The 17,057-nt window shown below is 39.3% G+C and overlaps 1 pseudogene; it reads right to left on the reverse strand.

Moving 5' to 3' along the window:
• Positions 1-912: 912 nt before the first annotated feature.
• Positions 913-17,057, reverse strand: part of LOC124887799 — a 25,734-nt pseudogene continuing 9,589 nt past the window's right edge.

Below are 17,057 nucleotides of genomic sequence, written 5' to 3' on the forward strand. Positions count from 1 at the left end.
TCGCTCTTTCAAAAAATAACTAAAATATTTTTTCTCTAAAAGCGACACTGTTCGTCGTAATAATGAGACGTAGGCCGTCGTTTTTAAAAAAACAACGCTTATTTTTTAGACGGAAAAAAAGGCGATGCTAGCCGTCGATTTTGTCCAAAAAAGCGATGCTAGCCGTCGCTTTTTGGCATTTTTTTAGTGTTGAAAGATAATATCATCCACATATACCTGCATAATTACAAATCCTTGCCATTAGCTTTCAAAAAGTGGTTGTTGTTAACTTTACCTCTTCTATACCCATATTCCAGGAGGAATATTGATAACCTCTCATATTACACCCTTGGAGCTTATTTCAACCCATATAAGGCTTTGTGTTTTGGAAATTTAGTACTTTCAAACCTAGGTGGTTACTTCACATATACTTTCTCCTTCAGATTTTCATTCAAGAATGCACTCTTCACATTCATTTGATAAAAAGTCAATTCATTAACGACATCAAAGGCTACAACGAGCCTAATTACTCCAAGTCTTGCCACTAGAAAATGTTTCATCATAGTCTATACCTTTTTCCTGATTGTATCCTTGGACCATCAATCTTGCCTTGTTTCTTGTAACTATTTTATTTTTATCAACATTGTTCATATACACCCACTTAGTTTCGATCACAGTCCTGTCATGTGGTGGTAGAACCAAGTGTCATACCTTTCTTCTTTCAAATTGGTGGAGTTCTTGTATATCATCTGTCCAATCTACATCAAATTGGGTTTTTTACACCTTTGTAGGTTAAATCAGTAATAGAAAGTCCTGAAAGAAACACAAGTTCTTTAATCCTGATCTAGTGGTGATCCTAGAAGTGAGATCAGTGAGAATATTTTCAATTGGATAAGATCGTTGGTACTTATAGATTTTAGGCACCACCCTTTGTCAGATACTAGGAGCATTATCACTAGCATCGATTGGAGTTGTAGGTGGTCCAATTCCTTGATTAACAGTTTCCCCTGTCAATATACCTCCATTCTGATCTTTTGTTGGACCGAGTGGTACAACCTGTTCCTGTGACTGCTCTTCAGTTTCACTTTTATCTGCATGTTAGTTTTAAACAAGTACAAGATTCATCCAAAATAAAACACGCACACTTTCTTCAACATTGTTTTCTCTTTTATTTTGGACCCTATAAGCTTTACTATGGTGAGAATATCCTAAGAGAATTCTCTTATCACTCCTGGCAGCAAATTTTCTGAAATTATCTTTTTATTGTTATGAATGAAACATTTGTAATCGAAGGTCCTAAAATGAGAACTATTAGGTTTTCTACCTTTGAGTAACTCATAGGGAATCTTATCTAGGAGGGGCATAATTATGCATCTATTCACAATGTAACAAGTAATTGTTATGGTCTCAACTCAAAGATTTTTTGCAAGATTTCCTACAAGCATCATTGTTTTAGCCATATCTTCCAAGGTATTATTTTTCTTTTTTACTACTCTATTTTGTTGTGGTGTTCTAGAAGTAGTGAAATTATTATCTGTTCCATTTACTGTATAGAATTTTAGAAATTTTAAATTTTCAAATTCAGTTCCACGGTCAAATCTTATGAAAATTAGTGAGCTTCCTAGCTTTTTTTATTTTCTTGAAGAAAAAAGAAAATACATCAAAGTGTAACGCCCCGGAAAACGGGTCCCGGAGCGTCACACGGTGCTTGAGGCTACGAGTAGCCCCAAGCTAACCCTTTGAGCCATTTTCATTCAGTTCAATACAAATCAATGGGGTTTCCATAAATAACCCTCAAATACCAACAGAGTAATCATCATCCAAGAATAAGAGAATTTCAGAAAGATAACAAAATACGACTTATTAGTTAATTCCCAACATCTATACTAGTCTGACAAGCCTCTAAGAAAATCAATAAAACCAGCGAGCCATTGAGACATGCCCCAACTGACTCATACTCAGTTATCAAATGTAAACAATTTTGTGAAACCAACATCAGACATCACGTCCTCGGAATATGAGGACTCACCACAACAGTGGATGTAGAACAGCGTGCCCAAAAATCACTATCAAAAATCGAACTGAGCACCTGAACCTATATTCTGAGAAAATGCAGCCCACATCCGAAGATGTGGGTCAGTACCATGGAAAAGAACTGAGTATAAGGGGGTGTATGCAGTTGTATAAATATCATCATCATAAATATTTATAAGAAATATGCAAGATGTATGAAAGACTCACATAGCTCGAAGAAAATCATCATAATCATGAGAGGATGAAATAAGTACAATAACACATGTGAGTCATCATATAATTTGTCAATCACTTTCAGTTCATCAAGAATATCAATTCTCATAATGTAAATATCATTTAAATCTTTTGAAAGAATAACTTTCACAATTCCACTTTCAAATCACTTCACCATTCACCATAGACACAAGGAAACGCACACACACTGGGAGATCCTATAACCGACATAAACCATGTGAGCTACATGGAGTCCAACGTACAACCCAAGTTGGGGAGAGCCGTCCTATCCTTGCCATCGGAGTAGGACTATCGATATCAAATCCACATAAACTAGTGATCACTATATAAATCAGCCTCAGGCTCACTCCTACGGGGGCACGCAGTTCTAGGAAAGTAAGGTCACTTTATACCTCTCACTTGGTGCTAAAAATTTCTCCCGGACTTAGCTCAGATCATTTCAAAGACAATCCACAACAAAATAATATCAGTAATATATAAATATACATCGGGAGCCATCATGCTTCCCATCTATCAAAATCAACCACGTTGTGGATTTCTTTCACACTCGAGTCCAAAACAACTCCATTAGGACCAAAAGGTCAAATCATTCACAATATCTCAAATATTCAACATCAACGTTTTTATAACACACACTTTCTAAAAAAATACAATTTCCAATGGGGATTCACGACGCAAATATCAATATCATGATAAATATCGTTCAAGATTCATGCTTTATATCTCCACACATGTAAATTCATCTTTTAAAATCATAAACATCAAGATTTCATAATAATCATCATAAGATATGGGTTCATGCTTCAAATTCATAAAAATCAAATAAAAATCATGCCTTTGTAAAGAAAATTACTTTTGGGCACAAGAACGAAAGAGAGTTCTTGTTGGAAAACCCCACATACCTTGAATGATAAAATTTAGATCGATACTCGTTTTGAGCTATTAATCGTTCCTTTGAATGATGGTTCTTGGGGTTCTTGAACTAAGAACTTGGAATCTTGAATAAATTTGCAGAATTAATGGTGAACTTTGGAGGTTCTTGAAGTTGGATGTAGGAGCTTAGAGTTTCTTTTTGAGGGAATTTGATAAAATATAACATATAATGCTGCGAATAGGCTTTAATATAAGGTTTGGACGGATTTTGGGTGAGGGTGAATGACCAAAACGCCCCTAAAAATCAAAAAAATTCTCGAATCTGTCCTTTGGTGAACTATTTTGATAGTCTGAAGTAGATTAACCATACTGTTTTACTCCGATATCCAAATTAGATGAAACCAATTTCATTTGAAAGAGGACTCGCAGAGCTTTCCGTTGATACATAGTAGATCACCCAGATCATTATGTACAAGGAGTTATGATCATTTAAATTTGGAGCAAAAATACGCCAGGCCTCAGTACTGTTTCCTACACGTTTTACTGTTCACTACTATTCATGGTTCTATCGAAATGTTCATAACTCGTCCCTCGGGTGTCCATTTTGGATGATGCACATATCGTTGGAAATCTTATTCGATACTCTACGCAATGATGGGTCATAATCTAGGACATTCCATATGGAAAATTTATAATTAATTCTAGAAGATAGAACCCAATACGTTTACGTACAAAATTTCAACGAAAAATTTCCTGGGGTATTACATCTTCCCCCCCTTGGAAACATTCATCCTTGAATGATGCTAGACATGCCAAGATTAGATAGGGAATAGAGCATACAGCTGAAACCATTCGTTAGACTCATCACCACATCGTTTCTCACACCGAATGCAACATAGAATGTTCTAGAAGATAGAACCCAACACGTTTACGCACAAAATTTCAATGAAAAATTTCCCGAGGTATTACATCATCCCTCCCTTGGAAACATTCATCCTCGAATACGCTAGACATGCCAAGATTAGATGGGGAATAGAGAATACAGCTGAAACTATTCGTTAGACTCATCACCACATCGTTTCTCACTCCGAATGCAACATAGAATGCATAAATACAAGAAACTACAGCTGAACACATAATAAATGACAGCTGAACTGCTGTAACTTTTATCAAAAGTGCATGATTTAGGAAAGAACGGTACCTTCGGCTTGATCGGAGTTCACGGAAAATAGGTGCGGGTACTTGGATTGCATATCTGCCTCGGCTTCCCAAGTTGCACCCTCAACAGATTGGTTTCGCCACAACACCTTGACCAAGGGAACTTTTTTGTTCCTTAGTCTTCGGACACTGAAATCAAGAATCTCAATAGGAACCTTATCAAAAGAAAGATTTTCTTGAATGTCAGCACTCACAGAGGAATCCACTACCACAACATCGCTAATATTCTTTCTAAGCATGGAGGCATGGAATATTGGATGAACAGAGGACAACTCGGTAGGCAACTCGACCTCATAAGCTACCTTACCAACACGGCTAAGAATTTTGTATGGACCAACATAACGGGGACTAAGCTTCCCTTTATTTTCAAATCTCTTCACCCCCTTCATGGGTGAAATTTTTAGATACACTAGGTCACCAACTTCAAACTCAAGGTCTCTCCTTCTAACATCCACATATGACTTCTGACGACTCTTCGCAGTTTTCAACCTATCCCTAATCAACTTAACTTTTTCCATAGCCTCAAATACCAAATTAGGACCACTCACAGCCGCTTCACCCACCTCGAACCAACCTATAGGTGATCTACACTTCCTCCCATATAAGGCTTCAAACGGAGCCATGCCAATACTAGAGTGGAAACTGTTATTGTAAGCAAACTCTATCAACAGTAAGTGATCATCCCAACTTTCCTTAAAGTCAAGTGCACAGGCTCTCAACATATCCTTTAAGGTCTGGATGGTCCGCTTAGCCTGACCATCGATCTGCAGATGAAAAGCAGAACTCAAAAGCACTTGGGTAACAAGACCATTCTAAAAAGCTTTCCAAAATTGCGAAGTGAACTAAGTACCCCTATCCGAAATGATAGAAAAAGAAACACCATGCAGTCTGACTAGCTCACGGATTAAAATCTAGCATAATCCTCAGCAGTATATGAAGTATAAATAGGCAAGAAATGAGCAGACTTAGTCAACCTATCAACCATAATCCAAATGGAATCATGATGGCGTTGGGAAGGAGGTAAGTAAACTAATCACGAAGTCCATATTTATCTCTTCCCACTTCCAGGTGGGTATACTAAACTCTTGCATCATACCACCAGGTCTTTGGTATTCAACCTTAACCTGTTGGCATGTTGCACACTTAGCTATAAACGCTGCTATATTTTTCTTTATGCCACTCCACCAATAGATTTCCCGCAAGTCTCGGTACATCTTGGTGGCACCAGGATGAATAGAATATCGCACCCCGTACGCTTTAGCCACAATCCTCTATCTCAGATCATTAACATTCGGGACACACAATCTGCCTTGCAATCTCAACACACTATCTCCCTCTTGATAGAAAACCTCTACTATTTGGTCCTTGACTGACTCCTTCAGTCTGACCATACTAGAATCTAAGTATTGCTTTTCCTTTACTTCCGAAATCAAGGAGGATTCGGAACTACTCTGAACCCCTATACTACCTTCAGCAGAGTCAAACAACCTAACCCCCAATTTATCCAAATGATGTACATCACGAGCAAACTCTTTCATACCTTCTACCATATGCGAAACACTACCCATGGACACTCTACTTAGGGCATCCGCCATAATATTGGCCTTTCCCGGATGTTACAGCACACTCATATCATAGTCCTTTAACAATTCTAACCATCGTCTCTGCCTGAGATTCAATTCTCTCTGGGTAAATACATACTGCAGACTCTTATGATCAGTGAAAACATCAACATGGACACCATACAAATAGGGTCTCCAGATTTTCAAAGCAAACACAACAGCAACCAACTCAAGGTCATGCGTAGGGTAATTTTTCTCATGGGGTTTCAACTGTCTAGAGGCATAAGCTATCACCTTACCCTTCTACATCAATACGCAACCCAACCCAACTCTCGAAGCATCACAGTACACCACAAAACCATCAACACCATCAGGCAAAGTCAAAACAAGGGCTGAAGTGATTCGAGTCTTCAACTCCTGAAAACTCTTCTCACAAGATTCGGACCACAAGAACTTCACTTTCTTTTGGGTCAACCGAGTCATAGGAGACGCTATAGAGGAGAAAACCTTAACAAAATGGCAGTAATAGCTATCTAAACCCAAGAAACTTTGGATATCAGTCGAAGAAATAGGTCTAGTCCAATTTCTAACAACTTCGATCTTTTAGGGATCAACTCTAATACCCTCGGAAGAAATGATATAACCCAGAAAAGCAACTGACCTTAGCCAAAACTCACACTTACTGAACTTGGCAAACAACTTGTGATCTCTAAGGGTTTGCAAGATAGTTCAGAGATGATCAGAAGGTTCATCCTTACTACGGGAGTACACCAGTATATCATCGATGAGCACTATGACAAACATATCCAAATATGGTCTGAACACTCAATTCATGAGGTCCACGAAAGCTGCTGGGGCATTAATTAACCCGAAAGACATAGCAAGAAACTTAAAATGGCCATAACAAGTTCGAAAAACAGTTTTCGGGATGTCACACTCTCTAACTTTGAGTTGATGATAGCTGGAACGAAGGTCTATCTTTGAGAAATAACTTGCACCTTGCAATTGGTCAAAGAAATCATCTATTCTCGGAAGGGGGTACTTATTTTTTATGGTGACTTTATGCAGTTGGCGGTAATCAATGCACATATGCAAAGAGCCATCTTTCTTTCTCACAAACAACACAGGAGCACCCCCAAGGAGAAACACTGGGCCTTATGAAACCCTTATCTAGTAGATCTTTGAGTTGCTCTTTCAACTCCTTAAGTTCTGCAAGGGCATACGGTAAGGAGGAATAGAAATGGGCTAAGTATCGGGAAGAAGATCAATCCCGAACTCTATCTCTCTATCAGAAGGTATCCCTGGGAGATCATCCAGAAAGACATCAGAAAACTCATTGGCGACGTTAACAAACTGGAGAGTTGTAGTCTTAGACTTAGTGTCTTTGACTCTAACCAAATGGTAAATACACCGCTTGGAAATAAGCTTTCTAGCTTTGAGATAAGAGATAAAATGATTCTTGGGTGACACAGAATTCCCAGACCACTCAAACACGAATGAACCCGAAAACTGAAACTTGACCACTCGAGTCAGACAATCAATAGAGGCATAAGAAGAATACAACTAGTCCATACCCAGAATCCCATCAAAATCTACCATGTCTAACTCAATCAGATCAGCCAATAAGATTCTATGAAAAACGGTAATAGGACACTTTTTATACACTTTTTGGGCAACAATCGAATTCACCCACTGGGCTAAAAATTAGGATAGGCTCAGGAATTATCTCAGGACTCATTTCAAAATTCACAGCAATCAAAGGTGTAACATATGAGAAAATGGATCCAGGATCCAACAAAGCATACCCATCAAACTAAAATATACGAAGCATACCAGTAACAACATCGGGAGAGTCCTCCTATTCCTGGCAGGACAGTAAAGCATAGAATCTATTATAGCACTGCCCATCAGTATTGCTAGAAGAGGCGCCCTGAGTTGGGGCTGGGTGAGTCGCTAGAACTGGAGCACTAACAGTCTGAATCTGGGTCTGAGGGCGATAGTCACTATGCCCTTATCCATCCAGTGGACAATCTCTAACTCTGTGACCCATGTCACCACACCAAAAATAATCCTTCTTCTCACCCCAACACTCACCCGAATAAGCCCTACCATACTTAAGACACAGGGGATGATTTAGCTTACTGCCAGCACTGTACTGGGACCTGGATGCATATGACCTGCTACCTTGCTCCTGCCTACCTCTAGGTATGGGAGCACTAGCAGATGACGGTGATGGCATAGACGAACGATCCTGATACTAAGGGCGACTTCCTTCCTGCGATCTAGTCTGACCTTGTCCGTGCTGCTCGAACCTAGCTCTCTTATTCCCTCTTATTCAATCTCTCTCCTTAATCTTGCCTGCCTCATCTATTGGGCATGAGTCATCAGTCTAGAAAAATTCATCTCACTAGTCAGCATAGCAGACCTACACTCCTTAACCACATAACTTGACACTCCAGTCACAAATTTACTCATACTAGCCCGATTATCATCCACTAAGTCAGGAGCATACTTGGCCAACTGATTGAACTTTAGATAGTAATACCTGACAGTCATAGAGCCCTGTCGCAGGTTCATAGACTCTTTTACCTTTGCCTCCCTCATCTCCAAAGGGAAAAACTTATCCAGGAATGCATCCTGGAACTCTTGCCAAGTTGTAGGGATAGCACCCTTACCTCTACCTTTCTTCCAAGCAAGAACCCAGTCATAAAAAAGGTCTTTCAACCTATACACAGCCAACTCCATACTATGTTCCTCAGATACATGCATCGCCTGAGTAATCTTCCTCACCTCTTGTAAAAACAACTGTGGATTCTCATCAGACTTGGACCCATAGAATTCCGGTGAATTTATCCGTATGAAGTCACGGATCCTGGCAGCAGCTAAATCACCTCCCTGCTGCTTTGGAGCTAGGGCCGAGTTGGCCAGAATATTTGCAGTAACAGCTTGGGCCAGCACCTAAAAGGCTTACCGAAATCAAGAATGAAACACTTTTTCATTCAATGGGTCAGCGGGTTGAGGTTGCTGACCATCATTATTTCTTCTCGCTCGATGTGGAGGCATATTTTTGAAATAGGAAAGCACGAATCAATAGCAAAGAGAGATACTTTAAGCACGATAGACTTCTGAAATAAAGAATCACACTTTTTCCTAAAATGTCTTGTAGCCTCTTGCTCATAGATGTGGTACGCTACACACCGATGATCAAGACTCTACTTAAAGCGGCTTGTCAGACTCCCTAGGGCATATTAAAACCTTAGGCTCTGATATCAAAGTGTAACGCCCCAGAAAATGAGTCCCGGAGCGTCACATGGTGCTTGAGGCTACGAGTAGCCCTAAGCTAACCCTTTGAGCCATTTTCATTCAGTTCAACAAAAATCAACGGGGTTTCCATAAATAACCCTCAAATATCAACAGAGTAATCATCATCAAATAAAATTTTTTTAGAAAGATAACAAAATACGATTTATTAGTAAACTCCCAATATCTATACTAGTCTGACAAGCCTCTAAGAAAATCAATAAAACCAGTGACCCATTGAGACATGCCCCAACTAACTCATACTCAGTTATCAAATGTAAATAATTTTGTGAAAACAACATCAGACATCACGCCCGTGGAACATGAGGACTCACCACAACAGAGGATGTAGAACAGCGTGCCCGAAGTATCACTATCGAACTTGGAACTGAGCACATGAACCTATATTCTGAGAAAATACAACCCACATCCGAAGATGTGGGTCAGTACCATGGAAAGGAACCGAGTATATAGGGATGTATATAGTTGTATAAATATCATCATCATAAATATTTATAAGAAATATGCAGGATCTATGAAAGACTCACATAGCTAGAAGAAAATCATCATAATCATGAGAGGATGAAATAAGTACAATAACACATGTGAGTCATCATATAATTTGTCAATCACTTTCAGATCATCAAGAATATCAATTCTCATAATGTAAATATCATTTAAATCTTTCGAAAGAATAACTTTCACAATTCCACTTTCAAATCACTTCACCATTCACCATAGACACAAGGAAACACACATGCACTGATAGATCCTATAACCGACATAAACCATGTGAGCTACATGGAGTCCAACGTACAACCCACGTTGGGGAGAGCCGTCCTATCCTTGCCATCAGAGAAGGACTATCGATATCAAATCCACACAAACTAGTGATCACTATATAAATCAGTTTCAGGCTCACTCCTACGGGGGCACGCAGTTCTAGGAAAGTAAGGTCGCTTTATACCTCTCACTTGGTGCTAAAAATTTCTCCCGGACTTAGCTCAGATCATTTCAAAGACAATCCACAATAAAACAATTTCAGTTATATATAGTACATCGGGAACCATCATGCTTCCCATCTATCAAAATCAACCACGTTGTGGATTTCTTTCACACTCGAGTTCAAAACAACTTCATTAAGACCAAAAGGTCAAATCATTCAAAATATCTCAAATATTCAGCATCAACGTGCTTATAACACACACTTTCTCAAAAAAACATAATTTCCAATGGGGATTCACAACCCAAATATCAAAATCATGATAAATATAATTAAAAATTCATGCTATATATCACCACACATGTAAATTCATCTTTCAAAATCATAAACATCAAGATTTCATAATAATCATCATAAGATATGTGTTCATGCTTCAAATTGATAAAAAATCAAATAAAAATCATGCCTTTGTAAAGAAAATTACTTTTGGGCACAAGAACAAAAGAGAGTTCTTATTGAAAACCCCCACATATCTTGAATGATGAACTTTAGATCGATACTCGTTTTTGAGATGTTAATCGTGCCTTTGAATGATGGTTCTTGGAGTTCTTGAACTAGAAACTTGGAATCTTGAATAAATTTGCAGAATTAATGGTGAACTTTGGAGGTTCTTGAAGTTGGATGTAGTAGCTTAGGATTTTCTTTTTGAGGGATTTTGATGAAATATAACATATAATACTTCTAATAGGCTTTAATATAGGGTTTAGACGGATTTTGGGTGAGGGAGGATGACCAAAACGCCCCTAAAAATCAAAAAAATTCTGGAATCTGTCCTTTGGTGGACTGTTTTGATAGTTTGAAGTAGATCAACTATAACGTTTTATTCTAATATTTAAATTGGATGAAACCAGTTTCATTAGAAAGAGAACTCTCTTATCTTTCCATTGATATATAGTATCTCACCCAGATCATTGTGTACGAGGAGTTATGATCGTTTAAATTTGACCCAAAATTTCACTTTTGATAGGCTGAAGTAGATCGACCGTAACATTTTGCTTCGATTGACAAATTGGATGAAACCAATTTCATTGGAAAGAGGACTCGTAGATATTTCTATTGATATATAGTAGAACACCCAGATCATTATGTACAAGGAGTTACGATCATTTAAAGTTAGAGAAAAAATACATCAGGCCTCTGTACTTTTTCCTACATGTTTTACTGTTCACTACTATTCACGGTTCAATCGAAATGTTCATAATTCGTCGCTCTGGTGTCCGTTTTGGATGATCCACATATTATTGGAAATATTATTCGATACTCTATGCAATGATGGATCATAATCTAAGACATTTCACACGGAAAATTTATAATTCATTCTAGAAGATAGAACCCAGCAGGTTTACGCATAAAATTTCAACAAAAAATTTCCTGGGGTATTACATCATCCCCCCTTGGAAACATTCATCCTCGAATGACGCTAGACATGCCAAGATTAGATATATAATTGAGAATTCAGATGAAACCATTTGTTAGACTCATCACCACATCGTTTCTCACTCCAAATGCAACATAGAATGTATAAATTCAAGTAACTACAATTGAACACATAATAAATGACAGCTGAACCGCAACAACTTTTATCAAAAGTGCATGATTTAGGAAAGAACGGTACCTTCGGCTTGGTCGGAATTCGCGGAAAATAGGTGTGGGTACTTGGATCGCATATCCGCCTCAGCTTTCCAAGTTGCACCCTCAACAGATTGGTTTCGCCACAACACCTTGACTAAGGCAACTTCTTTGTTCCTTAGTCTTCGGACACTGAAATCAAGAATCTCAACAGGAATCTCATCAAAAGAAAGATTTTCTTGAATGTCAGCACTCACAGAGGAATCCACTACCACAACATCGCTAATATGCTTTCTAAGCATGGAGAAATGGAATATTGGATGAACAGAGGACAACTCGGAAGGTAAATCGACTTCATAAGCTACCTTACCAACACGGCTAAGAATTTTGTAAGGACCAACATAACGGGGACTAAGCTTCCCCTTCTTTCCGAATCTCTTCACCCCCCACGTGGGTGAAATTTTCAGATACACGACGTTACCAACTTCAAACTCAAGGTCTCTCCTTCTAACATCCTCATATGACTTCTGACGACTCTGCGCAGTTTTTAACTTTTCCCTAATCAACTTAACTTTTTCCATAGCCTCAAATACCGAATCAGGACTACTCACAGCTGCTTCACCCACCTCAAACCAACCTATGGGTGATCTACACTTCCGCCCATATAAGGCTTCAAACGGAGCCATACCAATACTAGAGTGGAAACTGTTATTGTAAGCAAACTTTATCAACGGTAAGTGATCATCCCAACTTCCCTTAAAGTCAAGTGTACAGGCTCTCAACATATCCTCTAAGGTCTGGATGGTCCGCTTAGCCTGACCATCGATCTGCGGATGAAAAGCAGAACTCAAAAGCACTTGGGTACCAAGACCCTTCTCAAAAGCTTTCCAAAATTGCAAAGTGAACTGAGTACCCCTACTGAAATGATAGACAAGGGAACTCCATGCAGTCTGACTAGCTCTCGGATTAAAATCTAGCATAATCCTCAGCAGTATTGAAGTATGAATAGGCAAGAAATGAGCAGACTTAGTCAACCTATCAACCATAATCCAAATGGAATCATGATGGCGTCGGGAAGGAGGTAAGTAAACTAATCAAGAAGTCCATATTTATCTCTTCCCACTTCTAGGTGGGAATACTAAACTCTTGCATCATACCACCAGGTCTTTGGTGTTCAACCTTAACCTGCTGGCATGTTGCACACTTAGCTATAAACGCTGCTGTATCTTTCTTCATGCCACTCCACCAATAGATTTCCTGCAAGTCTCGGTACATCTTGGTGGCACCAGGATGAATAGAATATCGCGCCCCATGCACTTCAGCCATAATCCTCTGTCTCAGATTATCAACATTTGGGACACACAATCTACCCTGTAATCTCAACACACCATCTTCCCCTTGGGAGAAAACCTCTACTCTTTGGTCCTTGACTGACTCCTTCAGTCTGACCAAACTAGAATCTAAGTATTGCTTTTACTTCACTTCCGAAATCAAGGAGGATTCGGAACTACTCTGAACCCTTATACTTCCTTCAGTAGAGTAAAACAACTCGGAAGGCAACTCGACCTCATAAGCTACCTTACTAACACAGCTAAGAATTTTGTATGAACCAACATAACGGGGACTAAGCTTCCCCTTATTTTCGAATCTCTTCACCCTCCTCATGGGCGAAATTTTCAGATACACTAGGTCACCAACTTCAAACTCAAGGTCTCTCCTTCTAACATCCGCATATGACTTCTGACGACTCTGCGCAGTTTTTAACCTTTCCCTAATCAACTTAACTTTTTCCATAGCCTCAAATACCAAATCAGGACCACTCACAGTCGCTTCACCCACCTCGAACCAACCAATGGGTGATCTACACTTCCTTTCATATAAGGCTTCAAACGGAGCCATGCCAATACTAGAGTGGAAACTGTTATTGTAAGCAAACTCTATTAACGGTAAGTGATCATCCCAAATTCCCTTAAAGTCAAGTACACAGGCTCTCAACATATCCTCTAAGGTCTGGATGGTCCGCTTAGCCTGACCATCAATCGGCGGATGAAAAGCAAAACTCAAAAGCACTTGGGTACCAAGACCCTTCTCAAAAGCTTTCCAAAATTACGAAGTGAACTGAGTACCCCTATCCGAAATGATAGACAAGGGAACTCCATGCAGTCTAACTAGCTCTCGAATTAAAATCTAGCATAATCCTCAGCAGTATATGAAATATGAACAGGCAAGAAATGAGAAGACTTAGTCAACCTATCAACAATAATCCAAATAGAATCATGATGGCGTCGGGAAGGAGGTAAGTAAACCAATCACGAAGTCCATATTTATCTCTTCCCACTTCCAGGTGGGAATACTAAACTCTTGCATCATACCGCCAGGTCTTTGGTATTCAACCTTAACCTGTTGGCATGTTGTACACTTAGTTATAAATGCTGCTATATCTTTCTTTATGTCACTTCACTAATAGATTTCCCGCAAGTCTCGGTACATCCTTGTGGCACCAGGATGAATAGAATATCGCGCCCCATGTGCTTCAGCCACAATCCTCTGTCTCAGATCATCAACATTCGGAACACACAATCTACCCTGCAATCTCAACACACCATCTCCCCCTTGGGAGAATACCTCTACTCTTTGGTCCTTGACTGACTCCTTCAGTCTGACAAAACTAGAATCTAAGTATTGCTTTTCCTTCACTTCCGAAACCAAGGAGGATTTGGAACTACTCTGAACCCTTATACTACCTTCAACAGAGTAAAACAACCTAACCCCCAATCTAGACAAATGATGTACAGCACGAGCCAACTCGTTCTTACCTTCTACCACATGCGAAACACTACCCATGGACACTATACTTAGGGCATCCGCCACAACATTAGCCTTGCCTGAATGGTACAACACACTCATATCATAGTCCTTTAATAATTCTAACCATCGTCTTTGCCTAAGATTCAATTCTCTCTAGGTAAACACATATTGCAGACTCTTATGATCAGTGAAAACATCAACATGGACACTATACAAATAGTGTCTCCAGATTTTCAAAGCAAACCCAACAATAGCCAACTCAAGGTCATGGGTGGGGTAATTTTTCTCATGGGGTTTCAACTGTCTAGAAGCATAAGCTATCACCTTACCCTTCTGCATCAATACGCAACCAACCCAACTCTCGAAGTATCACAGTACACCACAAAACCATCAACACCATCAGGCAAAGTCAAAACAGGGGCTGAAATGAGTCGAGTCTTCAACTCCTGAAAACTCTTCTCACAAGATTTGGACCACAAGAACTTCACTTTCTTTTGGGTCAACCGAGTCATAGGAGATGCTATAGAGGAGAAACCCTCAACAAAACGGTCGTAATAGCCAGCTAAACCCAAGAAACTTTGGATATCAGTCAGAGAAATAGGTCTAGGCCAATTTCAAACAGCTTTGGTCTTTTGGGGATCAACTCTAATACCTTCGGAAGAAATGATATGATCCAGAAAAGCAACTGACCTTAGCCAAAACTCACACTTACTGAACTTGTCAAACAACTTGTGATCTCTGAGGGTTTGCAAGACAGTTCGGAGATGATCATAATATTCATCCTCACTACGGGAGTACACCAGTATATCATCGATGAACAGTATGACAGACATATCCAGATATGATCTGAACACTCGATTCATGAGGTCCATGAAAGCTGCTAGGGCATTAGTTAACCCGAAAGACATAACAAGAAACTCAAAATGGCCATAATGAGTTCGAAAAGTGATTTTCGGGATGTCACACTCTCTAACTTTGAGTTGATGATAGCTGGAACGAAGGTCTATCTTTGAGAAATAACTTGCACCTTGTAATTGGTCAAGAAAATCATCTATTCTCGGAAGAGGGTACTTATTTTTTACGGTGACTTTATTCAGTTAGCGATAATCAATGCACATACGGAAAGAGCCATCTTTCTTTCTCACAAACAACACAGGAGCACCCCAAGGAGAAATACTAGGCCTTATGAAACCCTTATCTAGTAGATCTTTGAGTTGCTCTTTCAACTCCTTAAGTTCTGTAGGGGCCATACGGTAAAGAAGAATAAAAATGGGCTGAGTATCGGGAAGAAGATCAATCCCAAACTCTATCTCTCTATCAGGAGGTATCCCTGGAAGATCATCCAGAAAGACATCAGAAAACTCATTGAAGATGTTAACAGACTGGAGAGTTGGAGTCTCATACTTAGTGTCTTTGACTCTAACCAAATGGTAAATACACCCCTTGGAAATAAGCTTTATAGCTTTGAGGTAAGAAATAAAATGACTCTTGGGTGACATAGAATTCCCAAACCACTCAAACATAGATGCACCTGGAAACAGAAACTTGACCACTCGGGTCCGACAATCAATAGAGGCATAAAAAGAATACAACCAGTCCATACCCAGAATCACATCAAAATATACCATGTCTAACTCAATCAGATCAGCCAACAAGGTGGAGGCATATTTTTAAAAGAGGAGAGCACGAATCACTAGCAGAGAGAGACACTTTAAGCACGATAGACTTCTGAAAAAAAGAATCACACTTTTTCCTAAAACATCTTGTAGCCTCTTGCTCATAGATGTGGCGCGCTACACACCGATGATCAAGACTCTAATTAACGTGACTTGTCAGACTCCCTAGGGCACCTTAAAACCTTAGGCTTTGATACCAAGTTTTTAACGCCCCGAAAAGCGAGTCCCAGAGCGTCACACGGTGCTTGAGGCTACGAGTAGCCCCAAGCTAACCCTTTGAGCCATTTTCATTCAGTTCAACATAAATCAACGGGGTTTTAATAAATAACCCTCAAATATCAACAGAGTAATCATCATCCAAGAATAAAAGAATTTCAGAAAGATAACAAAATACGACTTATTAGTCAACTCCCAACATCTACACTAGTCTGACAAGCCTCTAAGAAAATCAATAAAACCAGCGAGCCATTGAGACATACCCCCAACTGACTCATACTCAGTTATCAAATGTAAATAATTCTGTGAAACCAACATCAGACATCACATCCTCGGAACATGAGGAATCACCACAACAGAGGATGTAGAACAACATGCCCGAAGAATCACTATTGAACCTAAAACTGAGCACCTGAACCTATATTCCGAGAAATGTAGCCCACATCCGAAGATGTGGATCAGTACCATGGAAAAGAACCGAGTATATGAGGGTGTATGCAGTTGTATAAACATCATCATCATAAATATTTATAAGAAATATGTAGGATGTATGAAAGACTCACATAGCCTGAAGAAAATCATCAT

This window comes from Capsicum annuum, chromosome 10 (assembly GCF_002878395.1).
Source record: "Capsicum annuum cultivar UCD-10X-F1 chromosome 10, UCD10Xv1.1, whole genome shotgun sequence".
NCBI lineage: Eukaryota > Viridiplantae > Streptophyta > Magnoliopsida > Solanales > Solanaceae > Capsicum > Capsicum annuum.